Here is a 19,107-nt window from a genome sequence, read left to right as displayed (position 1 = left end):
TTATCTTCTAGTGTTCCCTACCTTAGCACCAATATTCACCCATTGCCCAAGTCAGAAATCTATATTTATCCCCATATCCTGTACTCTTCTCTCCTTCCCCATTGCTACTACCCTCGTGCAGGTAGTCATCTCGTATATGAATTACTTCAAGAGCCTCCTACTTCCAAGGGTCTCCCTGCCTCCAGACTTGTTTTCCTAGAATTCATTCACATTGCAACCCGAGTACTTGTATTACTTAGCTCGGGCCACTATAACAAAACACCATAGACTGGGCAGCTTAAACAATGGAAATTTATTTCTCAGAGTTATGGAGGCTAGAGAGGTGCCAGTATGGTCAGTTTTTGGTAAGGATTCATTCCTGGCTGGTAGAAGGCTACCTTCTCACTGTGTCCTCACATGGCAGGGAGGGAGAGTAAGAGCAAGTTCTCTGGTATCTCTTTTTTTTCAATTTTATTTATTCCCCCAAAGCCCCAGTAGATAGTTGTATGTCATAGCTGCACATCCTTCTAGTTGCTGTATGTGGGACGCAGCCTCAGCATGGCCGGAGAAGCAGTGCGCGCCTGGGACCTGAACCTGGGCTGCCAGCAGCGGAGCACGTGCGCACTTAACCGCTAAGCCATAGGGCCAGCCCTCTGGTGTCTCTTCTGATAAGGGCACTAATCCCATCATGAGGTCCCCACCCACATGACCTTATCTAAACCTAATTACTTCACAAAGGCCTCATCTCCAAATTGGGGGTTAGGGCTTCAACATATGAATTTAGGGGAGGGACACAATTCAGTCCATAGCAGGGCTTTTTCCCAAAAAACAAATACCTTGCTTAAAGTCTTTCTGTGGTTCCCCTATGCTTTTAGGATAAAGTCCAGTTAGATTGAATTTCAAGATCCTGCATCGTCTGTCTCTACCTACCTCTCCCACCTTACACTGCTCCCTCACATACTCTAGTCATACTGAGCATCTCTGGTTCTTAGAGCACATTGCATTCTCTCTTGCCTTTGGGCCTCTGCCTTTGTAGTTCTCCTCTAACTATTTTGGCTAGATGTGACTCTTCTGCTCCTCCCAGAAGCCTTCTCTGACGCAACACAGGCCCTCCAGGTATAGGTCTAGTTCTCCTCCAAGGTACTCCCATTGTGCCTTGTAAATCCACTTACCCCACTGTCTGTTACTTCCCTCTCTTTCCTATTAAGGTATAAGCTCAGAGAGAGAGGTGTTATCTGTTTTGTTCAACACTACACCCCAAGTGCCTAGCTCACCACGTGGCATCTAGTAGCATATAATACATGTTTGTTTATGTTTGTATGGATGTTTGGATAGATGGATGAGTGAATTTATGGATGGATGGACAGAAGGCTGGATGGATAGATGGGTGGATGGATAAATGTGTCACAATTGAGGTGACTGTTGGGCATCCAGCTGTAGCCATTCAGTAGATAGATATGAGGATATGGAGTTCAGGAGAGAGGTCTAGACTGGAGAAGCCAAGTTCAGCCAAGCACATAGCAGCAGCTTTCTCCTTGGAAACGTACACTCTGTAAAGCCCTTGAGTTGTCAAAAGTACTGTGCCAGATCTAGTTTCAAGTGTATTTATCCTCTGGGATAACTTTCCTACCACATCTTAATCCCAGCTCCCTGGTATTCATGATCCTGAATGTATTGCCAACCATAAGCTGTTTTGCAGCCACTTTATTGTAATGTTACCCTTTGAAGTAGTTATCCTCATTTTACAGGTGCAGAAGTAGAGGCCATGAGAGTTATTCTCCACAGTGATTCAAAAGGATTATAACCAGTGTTATGGATACTGTGGATTGGCTCATTCAACCTCCATTCCACGCTCCTTCTAGAGTTACACTAATCAATACTCTAGTTACTAGCCACATGTGGCTATTCAAAATTAAATTTAAATAATTAAAACTAAATAAAATTTAAAATTTAGTTCCTCGGTTGCACTAGCCATATTTCAAGTGTTCAGTCACCACCTCTGGCTAGAGGCTACTGTACTAGATGATGCAGATAGAAAACATCTTCCCATCACAGAAAGTTCTATTGGACAGCGTAGATCTCGAGTTCCTTCCGATATGGCTGAGGTTAGGAAGCTAAAACTACACTTCCCACATTCCTTTGCAGGTTCTGGATACAAATTTTGTTTACGAATTAGATATGTTTGTATGAGTTTGGTGAGGCAAAAATAAGATAAGCATGACCTGAGGAGGTCAGGCTTTTCTGCAGCAGCACACCAGCGTCTGTTCAGCTTCCTGGGTGTGAAAGGCAGCGGTGGCATAGGCATTGACCTTGACAGCAGTGGCAGCAGCTTTGTGATTCCCATTTCTTTATCCCAGGTCAAAGCTACAGTCATGGGTTCTTGAACTCAATCGTTTCAAGTGGCCTAAGAGGTGGTGGCTTTCCTAGGGGGTCATTTCTGTAGCGTCCTGCATACCCAGACATCCAGAACCAGAGCTAGTTCCCCCAAAGCTCACCACTATTTTGTTAAGATTTCATGTGTTAAAATCTCTTCCTGCTTAAAATATTCAGCAAGGATTCTGTTTCCTGAACTGAATTCTGATCAATATGGTACAAAGCAGAATTATAACACAGCTCTTGTGTTTCCAGTTCATTCTGTTACCAAACCAAGTGGGCTAGCCTCCTACTGAGTTAAATAAGACTCTACACCAGTGGAAGTTGTCTCACAAAGTAAAGTGTATTTGCAGCAAATAGGAGGCCATGAGGAATCATTTCCAAAGTCATGGCATCCCCAAACAAAGGGAAGCAGGAACTTTTACTTTGATTGAGGAATGAATATTCAAAAGGGAGAGGTGGATATTCACTTGCACAGGCTCACTTGGAGAACATGCTTCCACATAATGAGGCCTAAGCTCCTCCTGCAGAGATCTTTGCATTAAAAATAAGGCAAAGGTCATGGGCAGAGCTCTTGTGGCAGGCTCGGTCAGTTTCAGGATGGCTGGTGGTTACATCTCCTTAACACACAAAATGAAAAGAAACAACTTGAAAAAACAGTTAATTGCTTCCAAATCCACCTTTGAGTTTCTCCAGGCACCTAGTTGGTGACAATTCCTTTGCTTTCCAAACTCCATAAAGGCAATCCAGTCTTCTAGCAATTGAACTAAGTAGCTATGCATCTGATTGTCTTCTGAAATTGTTTCCCCACCTCACTCTCCTTTAAGATACTACTTACGCCTTTCTGTATGAAACTTCCTCTGTCTGCAAGAATTAAATGTGGTCAGTAAAATAACCAAATTCCCCAGCCTGGTGCAAGCATGCTTGTAGACCACACCTGCACTGTAACAAAATGCACTAAGTAGAAAGCAAATTTTTCTAAGCCCACCATATTGAATGGCATAGATTTTCTTAGATAACAATCATGTTAGTGTAAATTAAATCAATCAGATTGCTTCCTTTATTTATTCCTTTGTGGAATGAGCTAGACTGAGGAGTTGGGGGATTTGACTGAAAGGTAGGGGAGGTGGCAATTTGGAGGAAAGGCAGGCCAGAAGCATAGGGGAGAATGGGCATGAGGCATCTGGTCATTGGAGAATCATAATCTCTACCATGACGCTCTCTCCTTGCTCCCTTGACCCAGACCTCAGGCTATGAGTTATAGAGGTGTCTGGGAGCTAGGCTGGGCATGTGTCACCATGAATCACATTGATTCTATGGAAAAACATGGTCTGAGTTCCAAACAACAGGAATGTAAATGAACTGTCAGATCACTGTTCTTTTATAAACTGGGTACAGCCTGAAGTTACAGCTTCCTGCCAGCTCTACCTATCTGAAACAACAAGCCCTTTCTATTTATGCTTAAGACTTTAAAATCACCACGGCATAGTGGGCAACTATTTTCAGAAGCACATACTGGCTTATTTGGAGGGCCAGCCCGCCACTGAGCAAAGAGCCTGGACCCTGGAGTCACAGAGACCTGAGTTCAAATCATAGTCACATCATTTATTAATTGTGTGATGGGGGGAAAATTACCTCCCCACTCTGAGTCTGTTTTCTCAACTATAAAATGGGAGAAAACCCTGGTAACAGGATTATTTTAAGGGTTACATGAGAAAGCTGATTTGCTCACTTAGGAAATTGTCAGAAAAGGAAAAGGAATGGGGAATAGCTCTACAAAGACACTCGGTGCCCAGTCCAGTAATTTTTCAAAAGGATGGGACTTCTACCTGCTCTGGCCTAGGGTCCTTCCAGTTTTGCTCAAAATATCACCCACTTCCTATTGTACTCTCCCCATTTTAAGTCAAAGTAAAGGATAGGCTTCTATATCCAAGAGACCCAAAAAATATAGTAGTTTAAAGGAGATGGAGATTTGTTACTCAGTCACTAACAGTCCTGAGATCCAGGTTGGTGAGTGTTTTTTCTCCACACAGCCATTCAGGAATCCACGTTCCTTCCATCCTACTGCTCTGCCATCACCAAGGGCATTATCCTCATTTGCATGGTCAAGGCTAGGGCACAGGCACATTCATGTTCCAGCTCAAGGGAAGAGGAAAGGGACAGTTGCTCCAGGACATCTTTTATTTATTTATTTATTTATTTTTTTTGCTGAGGAAGATTTGTGCTGAGCTAACTTCTGTGCCAATCTTCTATTTTGTATGTGGGTCGCCACCACAGCACTGCCGCCGCCAAGTGGTGTAGGTCCGCGCTCGGGATCTGAACCTGTAAACCATGGCTCCCAAAATCGAGCACGCTGAACTTAACCACTGTGCCATAGGGCCAGCCTCATCCAGAACATCTTCTTTTAAATTGAAGAAGACCCAGAAGTTGCATAGAGCTCTTCCATTCACACCTCATTGGCCTGAATTTAGTCACATGGCCACACTTAACTCCAAGAGAGGCTGGTAAATGCAGTCTCTGACTGGCCAGCTTTGTGTCCAGCTAAAAATCCTATCGAAGAAGAAGAATGTTTTGCTGGACAACTATCATTCTCTGCCATGGTCTTCCTCTTGCTTTACTCATCTTCAGCAAGAGTGCTTGGTTTGTTCTTGGTCTAGCTGTGAGCCTTTGCCATTTACTAAATTGGGCCTTGGTTGGGGGAAGTCTCCTCAGTGCCATCAGACCTCTTGGCGGGATACGATTAGCCATTTGGGCTCCCTATCACTGATGGAAAAGCTGAGGCCGAAAGAGGGAGCTCAGAAGCTTAGGCCAGGGCCAGGGCTCTTCCCAGAGCACCACCCTGGTTGTCTCCTGAAGATATGGTTTTGATGTGTGGTGCCTTTTCCCCCAGTATCATGAGAGATACTGGCTTGGCTGTTACTGGAGGTGACTCATTCCTGCTCTTCACAGAGGGAGCGCAGTCACATTTTTCCTGCAAAGAGTGTGCTCCTGCCAGGTCACTGGCACCTGCAGACAAGTCTGTTCCTCTTTAAGCGATTCTTAAAGGACTGAAAAGCACACAGTGCAAAGGCTTCAGATGTGCTGAGCTTCATGTAGCTGAACTAGAAGCTCCAATGGTGTGGCAAGAGTGTGGGACCAGTCCCTGGGAAATCTCACCATGGTCTCCGCTCCTCCTTTCACCCGGTACGTGTCCTTGGGCAAGTTGCTTCCCAACCCTGGGCCTCTGTTTTCTCATCTAAAAAAATTTGACCATGGGGCTGTCAAATTTTGTGGCGTAGTGGTTAAGTTCAGCACGCTCTGCTTCAGTGGCCCAGGTTCGCGGGTTCAGATCCCAGACACAGACCTACACTACTTGTCAGCCAAGCTGTGGCAGCGACCCACATACAAAATAAAAGAAGATTGGCACAGATGTTAGCTCAGAGCAAATCTTCCTCAGCAAAAAAACGAAACAAAACAAAATTTTACCAGATCATTTCTAGACTCCCTGTTCCAATTCCTTAGTTATCCATGACCTTTTCTTGTCTGTTTCTCGTCTGGAACACTTTAGCAGTAGCCATAGGGAAAAGAGAGCTCTTTCTTTCTCGTTTGTTTCTCTTACGTCCATTACCAGATGTGGGAAAATCTAGGGCTCCCAAGTGACTTACCCCAGTGCACTTCCTGAGGACTAGGACCCGGGGCTGGCACTTTGGGCCACTCTCAGACAGGCATCAAAGGAATTTAAACATAGTGTTGACTACTGGTGCCCACAATCCAAGCTAAGACTCTGTGGACACAGCCAAGGCACAAGATGTCCTGAGGCATAAATCCTTATTTCTAGGGGTAAAAATGACCAAAGCAATAGATTTCCACAAAACTCTTTCCAGGATGACTAAAAAAAGAATGAAAAGCCTTTTTCAGGCTTTTACATTATTTTACCGAAATTTCTAGTTTTTTTTCTTTTCTTAAGAAGAAATTTCATTTGAATAGCTAGCACATTTACTTGAAGGAAAAATCAAAAGGCATAAAAGGGTGTAAAGTAAAAAGTGAGTCTTCCTCCCACCGTTTCTGGGTCTCTCAGTTCTCACCAGAGCCTGCCTTTCAGAGACAGCCCACAGCCATACACCTCATCAGTACAGGTCTATAACTTGTGGGGATCTTCATGGTTGCCTTGATTTCTACAGAATTGCTTTACTGAGTGTAAATTACATTAACTATTAAGAATATCTGTGACTTGCAAGTAAAACATCAGTGCAATGTGATCTTGGCATTCATTTCACCTCTCCTTCAGTCTTTTGGTGATTTCATCCATGCCCTTGGCTTTCCTCACCTCTGATCTAAAGCTTCCCAGGCTCTACCCCTGGCCCTGCTCTTTTCTGAGCCTGTACTTGCATTCCAGTCACATGTCTCCACCTGGAGTGGCACCCCAAACTCAGATGCAGATGGAATTGGTCACTTTCCCCTCAAACCTACTCCTCTTCGCCTCTTCCCAGGCTCCAGCTTTTCCCACTCACCCCCGTTAGGAATGCATGTCACTTCTCTTTTTCTCCACCTTCTGCCTCACTGCTCTGCTTCTCTGGTCAGTTAAGTCCAGTAACCTGAACCTCTGGAAATTCCCTTCCTCTTCCTCACCTTTTCCACTGCCCTAGTTAATTTCATTGTCACCTCTCACTGGAGCAGATACATACATAGTGCTTACTCTGTACCAGGCACTGTCCTAAGTGCTTACGCATGTAAACTCATTTTATCCTCACAACAACCCTACAGGGGACATGCTATTATTATTGCCATTTTACAGATGAGGAAACTGAGACCAAAATGATAAATACCCCATTCATTAAGCTCACAAGTCTCTATTGTGCCTCCTTTGACTAGATTTTCTATGGCCTCTTCTACCTTCAAGACCCAACTAAGCTGTTACTTCCTCCAGAAAAATCTTCCCAGAGTCCCTCCTATTCTCACAATAGTTTCAGACTTTTATCTCTCTTCCTCCATGTGAAATACTGTCAGATAAAATTGTGTGGGACACATTTATACTGAAAATCACTCCTTGTTTATTGAAATTCCAATTTAACTGGGCAGCCTTATCATTATTTGCTAAATCTGACAACCCCACCCCACAAGACTATAAGCAACTTGACAGCAGAGCTTATTCATATTCATGTCCCACCCACTCACCCACCCCCGGGGTCTAGCACAAAGCCTGGGCCAGGTGGGTGTTGATTCAGTTCACTGTACTGAATTGAAGTCAGGTGCACAGCGAAGGGTGACTGTCTGCCATGTTAGTTTTTACCATCGCTCCCATGAGGAATATGTCCCTATGTCCCCTCAATGCACCAGACACAGTGCTATGTGCACAATAACTAAATTCAACATCTCTCTGAGCCTCACTTTTCTCATCTATAAAATGAGAATACTGTTCTACACTCACTCCCTACTCTACCTGTGAGGATCGAATGCCACAAGGCTAGTGCAGTGGTGCTTTGTAACTGAAAGACTGCACAGTTGCAAATGATGACTACTATTACCAACATTAGTATTTCTAAATTAGTGATGGGAAATATATAACCTGTATCTAATTTGATTTTTCAGTAGTTTTAAATACTGAAAGCTACTAATTGCTTGCTAAGGAAGAATATTTGGCGATCTAAGAACCCAGGTGTCCTGAAAGTTCAAAGATGAAAAAGGACTTGAGAAGGTGAGAAAAGCCAGGTGTTCCCTGATAGCCAGAAAGAGGGTAACGAAAAGAACAGAGGGGAAGCATCCCTTGGAGACAGGAGCAGATACTCCCCTGATAGGTGCCCCTGCAGAAACCCCAATCCACAGCGACCTGGCCAATGCCAGGAAGCTCACCCAACATTGCCAGATGGTTTTCCATATCATTTTTCTTATTACCATTTCACCAGTTTAGGGAAATAAGACCAAGAATGGTGAAACACCATGTCCAACTTCTTCATGGCTTAGACATCCTCAAGTTAGGACTGAGTCCAGCCATTAAACGCCAAGACCTGGGTTAGTAGGAAGGTTCCTTCTTGGTTTCAAAAGGAACAGGCTGCAAAAAATATCCTACTCATGTCTTTATCTTCCCTTCCCCAATCTCTGATGATTCACCTGGTGAGTTGCCTCCAGTTCATTGAGCCAGAACTTTAAGGTTTTAATTTACTTGGGAACCGGCACACATAATCAGAGATTATAGTAGATGGAAAAACGTCCTTTAGAGGTGGAAAGATGGTCGCTAATTTGTGCAAAGCTCCAAATTCTTGGAAGAGCATTAGAAAAACTTTGCCAGGTGGCCAACATTGAGGTTAATCCCTTGTTCCAAATCCATCTGGGAGGTAGAAGACATTGAATTACTTGGTCTCTATTTACACACACACAGCTGGTCAATCAAATAATTGTCTTAATCCAAAAAGCATACCAGTGATCTAGATAACTTTTTAACCTATAATTGTCTTGGTTCTCTGATATATTTTGAACCCATCCCTCTTAGGCTTTATTTTTACAAATGTTCCACTAGCTTAATTAATTTAATTTATAACAGAAGCACATAAAAGGTGATAGCTTCCTTCTCCTTTACATTGGCATTCTTTTCATTTTGTGGAAGTCTGATGCCAGAGCAGCTTTTCCATACTTACTGTGTTTCTAACTACCTTTGTAATCAAACACAGGCATTAAGAGGGATTTAAGGGCCGGCCCTGTGGCTTGGTGGTTAAGTGCGCGCGCTGCAATGCTGGCGGCCCGGGTTCGGATCCCGGGTGTGCATCGAGGCACCACTTCTCCGTCCATCCTGAGGCCGAGTCCCACATGCCGCAACTAGAAGGATGTGCAGCTATGACATACAACTCTCTGCTGGGGCTTTGGGGGAAAAAATAAAATAAATAAAATCTTTAAAAAAAAAAAAAAAAAGAGGGATTTAAAATTCAATAATGGGATGCCACAAGTCTTACCTTGTTCCTATCCCAAGTGGCCTCTGTCTTCTGGCTTCATGCTGGGCGTAAATCATTTGGGAACAGGTGCTTTCTTATTCTCAACTTCTGTTTTTCTCTCTTAACACTTAGCTTCATCTGTATGGGCAGATGAAGTGAATAATTCGGACTATTACCCTGATAATTCAACCAAAATTGCTCTTACAGGAATTTTATTTGTTTGCTTATGTCTCTTAGAAGTGAAAGTAGGCACTTACCTTTCAACCTAAATGACCTTGACAACCACCTCTGTTGGGCAAACACACGGCCAATGGAGAATCTATTTATACTCCTAATGCCAGGAGTGTTATTATTTATTTCTATGAGCTTCATGCTCCTCCTCTCTGTAAAATCAGAATCACAATTCCTATGTTGCCAGGTTGTTGATGAGATTAAATGAGATAATAAATACACAGATTTCTGTATGCAGTAGGTATTTTGTACATATTTAAAAACACATAGATTTGTACATACAAAAAAAGATTTGTGCATACATACAATATACACTGTACATTTATCAGAATATTTATATCACACTTTACAATTAATGAAATACCTACATTTTCTCTTTGATCTTCAGAACAGCGCTAGGAAGTAAAGACAGGTAGGTAGTCAGTATTTTACAAATGAAGAGGCTGAGGTTAAATGAGGTTAAATGGCATTCCCAAGACCACACAGCTGGTCTGAGTTGATCTGTATAACTCCTGAGCCTTCCACTGCCTCTACGCTGAGCATACCCCATGCTCCACATGGCTGACTAAGGAATTGGTTCTCAAATTTCGCTGCACATTGGAACCACATGGAAAACTTAAAAATAAATACTAATACCTGGTCCTATCCCCAGAGATTTTGATTTAATTGGTCTAAAATGTAGCCTGGACCTGAGCATATATTTTTTTCTGAGTCTCTCTCTTCATTTTTAATTAAACTTTTTATTGTGAGATAATTGTAGATTCACATGCAGTTGTAAGAAATAACAGAGATATCCTGTGTACCTTTTAGCCAGTTTCCCCCAATACTAACACCTTGCAAAACTATAGTATAATATCATAACCATGATATCGACATTCATACAGTCAAGATACACAACAGTTTCACCACAAGAATCTCTTGAATTTTCCTTTTATAGCCACACCTAGCTTCCCCTACCCACCCATCCCTGATCCCTAGTAACCAGTAATCTGTTCTCCATTTCTACAATTTTGTCATTTCAACCATCTTATATAAATGGAATCATGTAGTTTGTGGCCTTTTGGGATTGGCTTTTTTCACTCAGCATAATTCCCTGGAGATTTATCCAAGTTGTGTGTTTCAATACTTCATTCCTTTTTATTGCCGAGTAGTATTCCGTGGTATGGATATTCCAGTTTATTTAACTATTGAAGTACATCTGAGTTGTCTCCAGTTTCTGGCTATTATGAATAAAGCTGTTATGAACATTTGTGTACAGGATTTTGTGTGAAGATAAGTTTTCATTTCTCTGAGATAAAGGCCTGAGTGCAATTGCTGGGTGGTCTGGTAGTTGCATGTTTAGTTTTATAAGAAACAGCCAAACTGCTTTCTGGAGTGACTCTACCATTTTACATTCCCATCAGCAGTACACAAGTGACTTAGTTTCTCATCCTCGCCAGCGTTGGTGTTGTCACTATTTTTTCTTAAACGCCGTTCTGATAGATATGTAACAGTTCTCATTGTGGTTTTAATTTGCATTTATTAAAAAATCCTTCGATAGCTCAGTTGGTAGAGCGGAGGGCTCTAGATGCTTGATCTTTTTTTTTTTTTTTTTGAGGAAGATCAGCCCTGAGCTAACATCCATGCCAATCCTCCTCTTTTTGCTGAGGAAGACCGGCCCTGAGCTAACATCCGTGCCCATCTTCCTCCACTTTATGTGGGACGCCGCCATAGCATGCCCTAACAAGCGGTGCCTGGGTGTGCGCCCGGGATCCAAACCCAGGCTGCCAGCAGCGGAGCGCGAACACTTAAACGCTACACCACGGGGCTGGCCCCCTAGATGCTTGATCTTAATTTGCATTTATTTCCCTAGTGGCTAGTGATGTTGAATATTTTTTCACATGCTTATGTGCCAACTATATATCCTTTTTAGTGAAATGTCTGTTCATGTCTTATGTTCATTTTTTAAATTGAATTGTTTGCTTTTAACTTCAGTTTTGAGGATTCTTTTATATAGTCTTTTTTTTTTTTTTTTAATTTTATTTATTTATTTTTCCCCCCAAAGCCCCAGTAGATAGTTGTATGTCATAGCTGCACATCCTTCTAGCTGCCATATGTGGGACGCAGCCTCAGCGTGACCAGAGAAGCAGTGCGTCGGTGCGCACCCGGGATCCAAACCCGGGCCGCCAGCGGCGGAGCGCGCGCACTTAACCACTAAGCCACGGGGCTGGCCCTCTTTTATATAGTCTTTACAGAAAAATTGAGCAGATAGTACAGAAAGTTTCCATATACTAGCCCCCCACCCACCAATACACGTTTTCCCTATTATTAACACCTTTCATTAGTGTGGCACATTTGTTACAATTAATGAACCAATACTGACATTATTATTAACTAAAGTTTATAGTTTTTATTGCTGAATAACGTTCTATTGTATAGATCTATCACTATTTATCCATTAACCTATTTAAGGACATCTCAGTTCCTTCCAGTTTTTGGCAATTATGAATAGAGCTGCTATAAACATTCATGTGTAGGTTTTTATGTGGACATAACTTTTCAATTCAGTTAGGTAACTACCTATGAGTTTGATTGTTGGATCATATAGTAAGAATATGTTTAGCTTAGTAAAAAAAAAACTGGTCAAATTGCCTTTCAAAGTGAATGTACCATTTTGCATCTTTTATATAGGATGAGCATCTCTTCATATGCTTATTTTGCCATCCATATATCTTGTTTGGTGAAGTGTGTGTTCAGATCTTTTGCCCAGTTTTTAATTGGCTTGTTTTCTTATTGTTGACACTTAAGAGTTCTTTGGATACAAATCCTTTATCAGACATGTGTTTTGCAAATATTCTCTCCCATCCTGTGGCCTGTCTTTTCATTCTCATAACAGTATCTTTCACAGAGCAGAAGTTTTTCATTTTAATACAGTCCAACTTATCAATTCAATTTTTTCTTTCATGGATTGTGCTTTAGACACTGTATCTGAAATTTCATCACCAAACTTAAGGTCACCTAGATTTTCTCCTATGTTATCCTAGAAGTTTTATAGGTTTGCGTTCTACATTTAGGTCTATGATTCATTTTGAGCTCATTTTTGTGTAAGGTGAAGTCTGTGTCTAGGTTCATCTTTTGCAAAAGGATTTCCAATTGTTCTAGTTCCATTTATTAAAAATATTATCCTTTGTCTATTGCATTGCCTTTACTCCTTTGTCATCAATCAACTGACCATATTTTTGTGGGTCTATCTTGGAGCTCTCAACACTGTTCCATTGATCTATTTGTCTATTCTTTCACCAATACCACACTATCTTCATTATTGTAGCCTTACAGTAAGTCTTTAAGTCAGATAGTGTCAGTCTTCCAACGTTTTTTCTTCTTCCTCAGTGTTGTGTTGGCTCTTCTCGGTCTTTTGCCTTTCTATATAAACTTTAGAAATAGTTTGTTGATATTCACAAATTACTTGCCTCCAAGTCGGGGTGTAAGATGAGCTCCCACTGGGCCCCACTAACACTAGAGGATGAGGAGGATGGAGCTAAGTGCCAACTCATCACCTTTTTCTGCCTCATTGCTGCTAGGTGGGGATGGAGGTATAGCTCAACACTGGACCCACAGACACTACCCGACTGGGGGAATCTGAGGATGGCACCCACTTCCATGGAGCAGGAGGGTAGGCTGGGGGATCAAGTCCTCATTCAACCCCACTGAAACCCTTTCTAACTGTGTTTTCTTAAATTCTGTGTTTGTCTATTTGGTATCTACTCATCACAGGGCCAATTATATTTACTGTATTTTCTTATTTTTTGTATTCTTGATGCTCTGGCATTTGGGGGCCTTACAAAAAATAAGAAAATACAGTTAATATAATTAACTTCTAAAGATAATAATAACTTGCCTATGAGCACATCTTCTTTCACTTTTTGGAGTCTTCTTATGCTTCTTTGTTGTGTTATGTTGGTAAAGATAAACAAAGCTGGACACTAGTTTAAATGGTAAGGACAGATTTTAATCAGTAAAATACTATTACAGGACGGAAAAGGGTTCCACTTCAGTTTAGACAAAGGTGACTGGGCATTTTAAAAGGAGAATGAGGGCCTAGGGAGAGGGTTGAGCAGGGGCTCAGTCGAGTCAGGGAAGTGAAAAATTACAAAAAGCAGGAAGCAGGGGTCGGTCCTGGTGAAACCCATTTGGGTTTGCTCTCTGGTGCTTAATTTTTTTTTTTTTTTTGAGGAAGATTAGCAACAGATGTTAGCTCAGGGCCAATCTTCCTCTTTTCTTCTTTTTTCTCCCCAAAGCCCCCAGTACACAGTTGTATATCCTAGTTGTAGGTCCTTCTAGTTCTTCTATGTGGGACGCCACCTCAGCATGGCTTGATGAGCGGTGAGTAGGTCTGTGCCCAGCGAACCGGTGAACCCCAGGCTGCCAAAGTGGAATGCACGAACTTAACTGGTGCACCACTGGGCTGGCCCCTCTGGCACTTATTGAAGTTAGGCTCCTACCCTGTCACTGAGGCTGGGAGACAGGGACCCTATCTTCCTTTAGGTGTTGGCTGGAACAGTAAATTCTTTTGGCATCTTTGAGTTTTCTCGGGCAGGCATTATAAGGGGGATAGGGTCATCCTAGGGATGGGGCCTTAAGCTGTTAGACACTATGTTAGTGTTTTTCCGAGAGCATCTTTGTCAACATCCAGGGGCTTTTAGTTGTAAGGGGAGGACCTGAGAGAATAAGACTAACTCCATCTTGGTGGAACCAGAAGTCCTCAGACTTAGGATTTTTAAAAGCTCCCCAGGTGATTCTAACATGCAACAAAATTTAAGAACCACGAGGTCAAGATAAGGACTTTGCCCTCCATTGTTTTAATGCCCCTCTTCACAAAAAAATAAATTCCTCAAAGCAGACTGCATGCTTTGTAGTGTGTGTACATGTATGTACATCTGTATGAATGCACACATGCACACACCAGGGTGAGTGGTAGAGAAAAGGCCTGGTCCTCTCAAGCAACAAGAAGAAAGTGCTTAGAGCTATGGAAATGTACCAAGCTGCCCTTGTTTTACTGAGGGAAACTACAGGGGTTGTGGCAGAACTCAACCCCGTGTGCATTTATTTGGCCATAAAAAAGAGGGAGGGGTGCTTCTCAAGGTTGTGGTTCAGGCGTCACAGTCATGCAAGATCTTGTGGATCCAGTTTCGGTTCTCACGGTTTTCTCTGCTGGACCCTTCTGGCCTGAAACCATGGAAGTGGCTCTCAGTCTCTCTGCAACTGCTCAAGGGTCATCCTTAAAGCACCGAGAAGGCCTGACTTTCCCAGAACTCATTAAGCATAGTTCTATTGCTTCTTCTATGACTCATCTGGTTCCTAATTGTTATTTTACGTATTTATGCAAATGCAGAAGCCAAGAGGGTGGAACTCCTTTCAGAAGCTATGCAGTGGCCTCTGGAATGCCCAAAGGCTCAGAAAATTGGCGGATTCTAGGGGCTCCATCTCAGGAGAAAAACAGTTTTCTAGACTGAGTGCTGCCTGACAGGCTATTTGGCGTTTCTGGCTGTGAAAATGAAAGACTAGGTGGGCCCTGAGGCCTCCCTAGAGCAATGGTTCTCACCTGGGCTGCACATCACACTCACTGAGGGCCTCTGAGATCACACTGGTACTTCCACTCCAACCCAGATGTTCTGATTTAATCAGCAGTGAGCTCCACCATGGGTATTTTTTTTGTTTGTTTGGGTTTTTTTTGGTGAGGAAGAGTAGCCCTGAGCTAACATCTGTTGCCAATCTTCCTCTTTTTGCTGAGGAAGATTGGCCCTGAGCTAACATCCGCACCCATCTTCCTCTATTTTATACGTGGGACGCCGTCACAGCATGGCTTGATGAGCGGTACGTAGGTCCATGCCCAGGATCTGAACACACGAACCCCGGGCCACCAAAGCGGAGCATGTGAACTTAACCATTATGCCACTGGGCCGGCCCCTGGGCGTGGGTATTCTTTAAAAGCTCTCCAGGTGATTCTGACAGGCAGCCAGGGTTGAAGGGTTGAGAACCAATACCCTAGGGATCCTGCAGAGTTCTGGGAAGAAAGAACAACAAAAAGGTAAGGACTAGCAAATACAAATTAAGGAGCCTAGGAGCAATAAATGCAGCATACTTCCCCTGGGCACCTGCTCTGTGCCAGGCCCCAGCCTGTACCGGGAAACAAAAATGGAAAAGACACAGTCTCTGCCCTTTCTGCCAAGTTGTGCAGACGATAAAAGCCAAGGCAGCCATGCAAGGCCACAGCAGTGGAAAGGGGCACAGGGAGGAAGTGCCCTGCCTGGGCGTATCAGGGAATGCCTTCCAGAGGAGTGGTCATTTGGGCTGCGCCTGGAAGGGTGAGTGGAGCTTGGACAGGTGGTGAAAGACGTTCTGACCTGAAGGGGCAGCATCTTAGTCACCCAGCACCTTTGGCTTGTCCCACACTATGCCACAGCTTCTGGTTTACTTTTAAACACTTACATAGCGCTTAGTATGTGTCATGCACTCTTTTGAGTAGCTTCTTTACTAGGAGTGTCTATTGCAGACTCATAGGTACATCCCCAGATCTACTGATTCAGAGTCTGGGGGAAGGTCCACACTGGTTTTGTTTTGTTTATATAGAACTAGCTCCCTAGATGATTCTGCCGCCCACCTTTAATCTCACACTCTCCTGCTCCTCTCTTTCAATGAGCTGGGGCAGGGGGTGGTGGGGGTACCCTGATTTGTAACACTTGCTGGTTTCTGTGGGGGTAAATATTCCCACCACCGCCACTTTCAAGCTACCAACACAGTTTAACAACTGGCCTGCAAAATTCCTGAATAGTTAACAAGGGGCTCTCACAAGCATTAAGAGCTACCTCCAGCATATCCAGTACCCACGCTTCCTCTTCCCGCTGGTTAAGAACCACCACAAGAAAATGTAGGATCAAAAAACAAAAACCCCTTACATCAAATAGAACATCATTAATAGTTGGTATTGTAATAAAGTTAACTGCTTAAACCCACCTTCTGCAGATAACTCTCAGAGAAACTTGGTAATAAACACTTGGGGGCAGGCAGCCCAGACAGGCAGTGAGGATAACAGGCCTCTTGCAGTGTCTAAATAGCAGGACTTCACCATATTGGTGTCACTCTGATACTTGCTTATTGATGTCTCTGGCAATCTCAGGCAAGCTAAGTCTCTCCTTTGCTGAAAGACTGGCATTCTTAACTTTTATACCTTGGGATGATTATGAAATTACATCATAGTTGTTCATTACTTGAAAGAAATTTTTTATATATCTATTTTTTTCTTGGAAAAGTCACTGATAATTTACAGAAAGGTAGGAGACAAGGGCAAAAAGGCACTTTGGAATCACAAACTTCGATTTAGCACAAGAGTGATGTACCAGGCGGGTGAACTTGGACAAGATTCTTAACCTCTCCAAGCCTCGGTGTCCTCATCTGGACAATGGGGGAAATACTGTAACTTCGACCTCACAGACTGGGAGTAAGTCATCGCAGTTGGCCTGTACTAAGCCCCCACCCTGTGCTATGCTCTGCACTGGGCGCGGAGAAAACCAAGACGAGAAAGTTGAAGTTCCTGCTCCTTAAGGAGCTTGGAGTCCAACCTCGGGGACAAATATCTAAACAAGAGAATATAGGACAATGGCCAATAGACACGCTTAGGTTTCTGCACTTCAGCATTAGTGTACCTGACATTCTCTAATATCTTGATAAAAATTCTTCATGTGTACTATCTTTTTTGTTGGGAAATAAATGAAGTGTTGGTCTTAATATTTCACTTATAAGAGGCCCTTCCTCTATGCAGACTTGCTCCTGAGGAACACCACTGTTGAGAAGGAAACAGAAGTTACAGTGCTCTCAGTTGCAAGTGGCAGACACACACACTCTACCTGATGAGGGTGAATGCCTCAGCTCACGGAAACAAAAGGTCTGAGGGTAGAGGGTGCTCTAGGCGTGCTTTCATCGGAGGTCACTTTGTCATCAGGGCACCAGCTATCTGAGTTCTGCAGTGCTTGGCGGGTCAGCTACAAGCTAGCTTTCTTCCTGGTAACAAATGTTGCCATGCCACTTCCAGGCCACACACCCCAATCGCATGTCAACTTTTCAAGCAAAAGGTCTGTAACTCACTCCACAGGGCCAGACTGAGGGCCCATGCTCATCCCCAGCCAATCATGGTGGCCAGGGAGATGGACTACTCTGATTGGCTTATCCTAGGTCAGTCACATGCTGCACCATTGGAGCTGGATCAGGGAGTCAGCCCTGGGAGGTGTGGGGAAGGGATGAGGGAGAAATAGTGGCACCAACTATAGGTTCCACCTGGGGAATATTAGCTAGATGTGAGTGGGACTCGTGGTCTGGGGAAGGAACACGGGGATGCAGGCAGGATTCATGACGTGCTCTTCACACACACCTCTCCTCTTCCCTGTACTGGCACCACTTTCATAGAGACAATTCTTCCATTTTTTGCCTGAGAAATATACACTTAGAGGCTGGCCATTGTGCTCACCACTCTTCTTGTGGGGAGTGGGGAGGGGGTGGCTGTGCTCTCAGGTAGAGACCATCAGTTACCATCCCCTCCCCTATCCCATTTTACCTCACACACTTCACTCCTATATCCGTCTCTACTTGGCATTCCCAAGTCCCAAACCTCATCTCATTCTGCAGGATATGAAGTCTCCCTCCCCTGCTGGGAGCACCCTGCACACTTTAGGCTGCAGCCTTCCCGCCCTGCATCCATTTTGCTTCTTCCAGAATCAGGGAGAAATCTCTAGCCTCCTGCAATGCCCCCACCATCCTCCTCATTTGCAGTGGAATTATACGTCTATATTCCTCTAACATCACTTGAATGCAGTCTTAGGAGGGAGAGGAGATGAACACACACGGGCAGTCAGTCATCTTAAGCTAAAAGTTACTCACCCGTGTTTTTCTGCCAATCTTAAATCTCCTCTTGCACCTGTAGTTGGCTCAAATAAGTTCATGTCCAGGATTAAGTGATTAGTGTTTTTACAGCCTCTGCCACACAGGGATGCTTTCAGAGATGACCAAGCAATGAGGGCCCTGAAGCCATGACTGTGGAGAAAGAAGTTGCTGAGGAGGTGGGGAGTGAGGAAGAGGAGATGGGGGAGCGGGGTAGACACAGACATGGGTGTTGGAGATCTTCAAGACCAGCATGTGGAAGAGGGTTCACACGCACCACCAGCTTACTGCCTGTGTGATTTGGGGCACATCACTTTCCCCTCTATGAGCCTCTATTTCTCTCTGTGTCTCATCAGGTTTTTAGGAATAGTATTAATCAAAGGTTCTTGGGTTGCAAGCAATAGAAACAAATGTTGGCTAATTAAGCAAAAGTTATGTTGAAGCAGCAGGCATGTATGAAGACATCAGGGTGGTAGAGACTGGCAACAAGAAGAATGTAGGCCCCACTGAAAGAATTTGCATTTGAGAGAAAAATTTATACACTGTGCTGGCCGAACAAAACATGTCTCCTGGCACCGTCAGCTTACAGGCCTCCAGTCTGAAACACATCTCTACAGGAAAGAGCCCAAGTTACTGCACAGCACCAAGGCTCTGCCAGCTCCAGAAGGATTCAAACTCCTGGTTAGGAGCCCAATTCTGGGCAATGGGAAAG

This window comes from Ceratotherium simum, chromosome 29, assembly GCF_057802395.1.
Source record: "Ceratotherium simum simum isolate JZ-2026a chromosome 29, ASM5780239v1, whole genome shotgun sequence".
NCBI classification, from domain to species: Eukaryota; Metazoa; Chordata; class Mammalia; order Perissodactyla; family Rhinocerotidae; genus Ceratotherium; species Ceratotherium simum.
The sequence above is the reverse complement of the archived record's forward strand: the minus strand, read 5'-3'. Positions refer to the sequence as shown.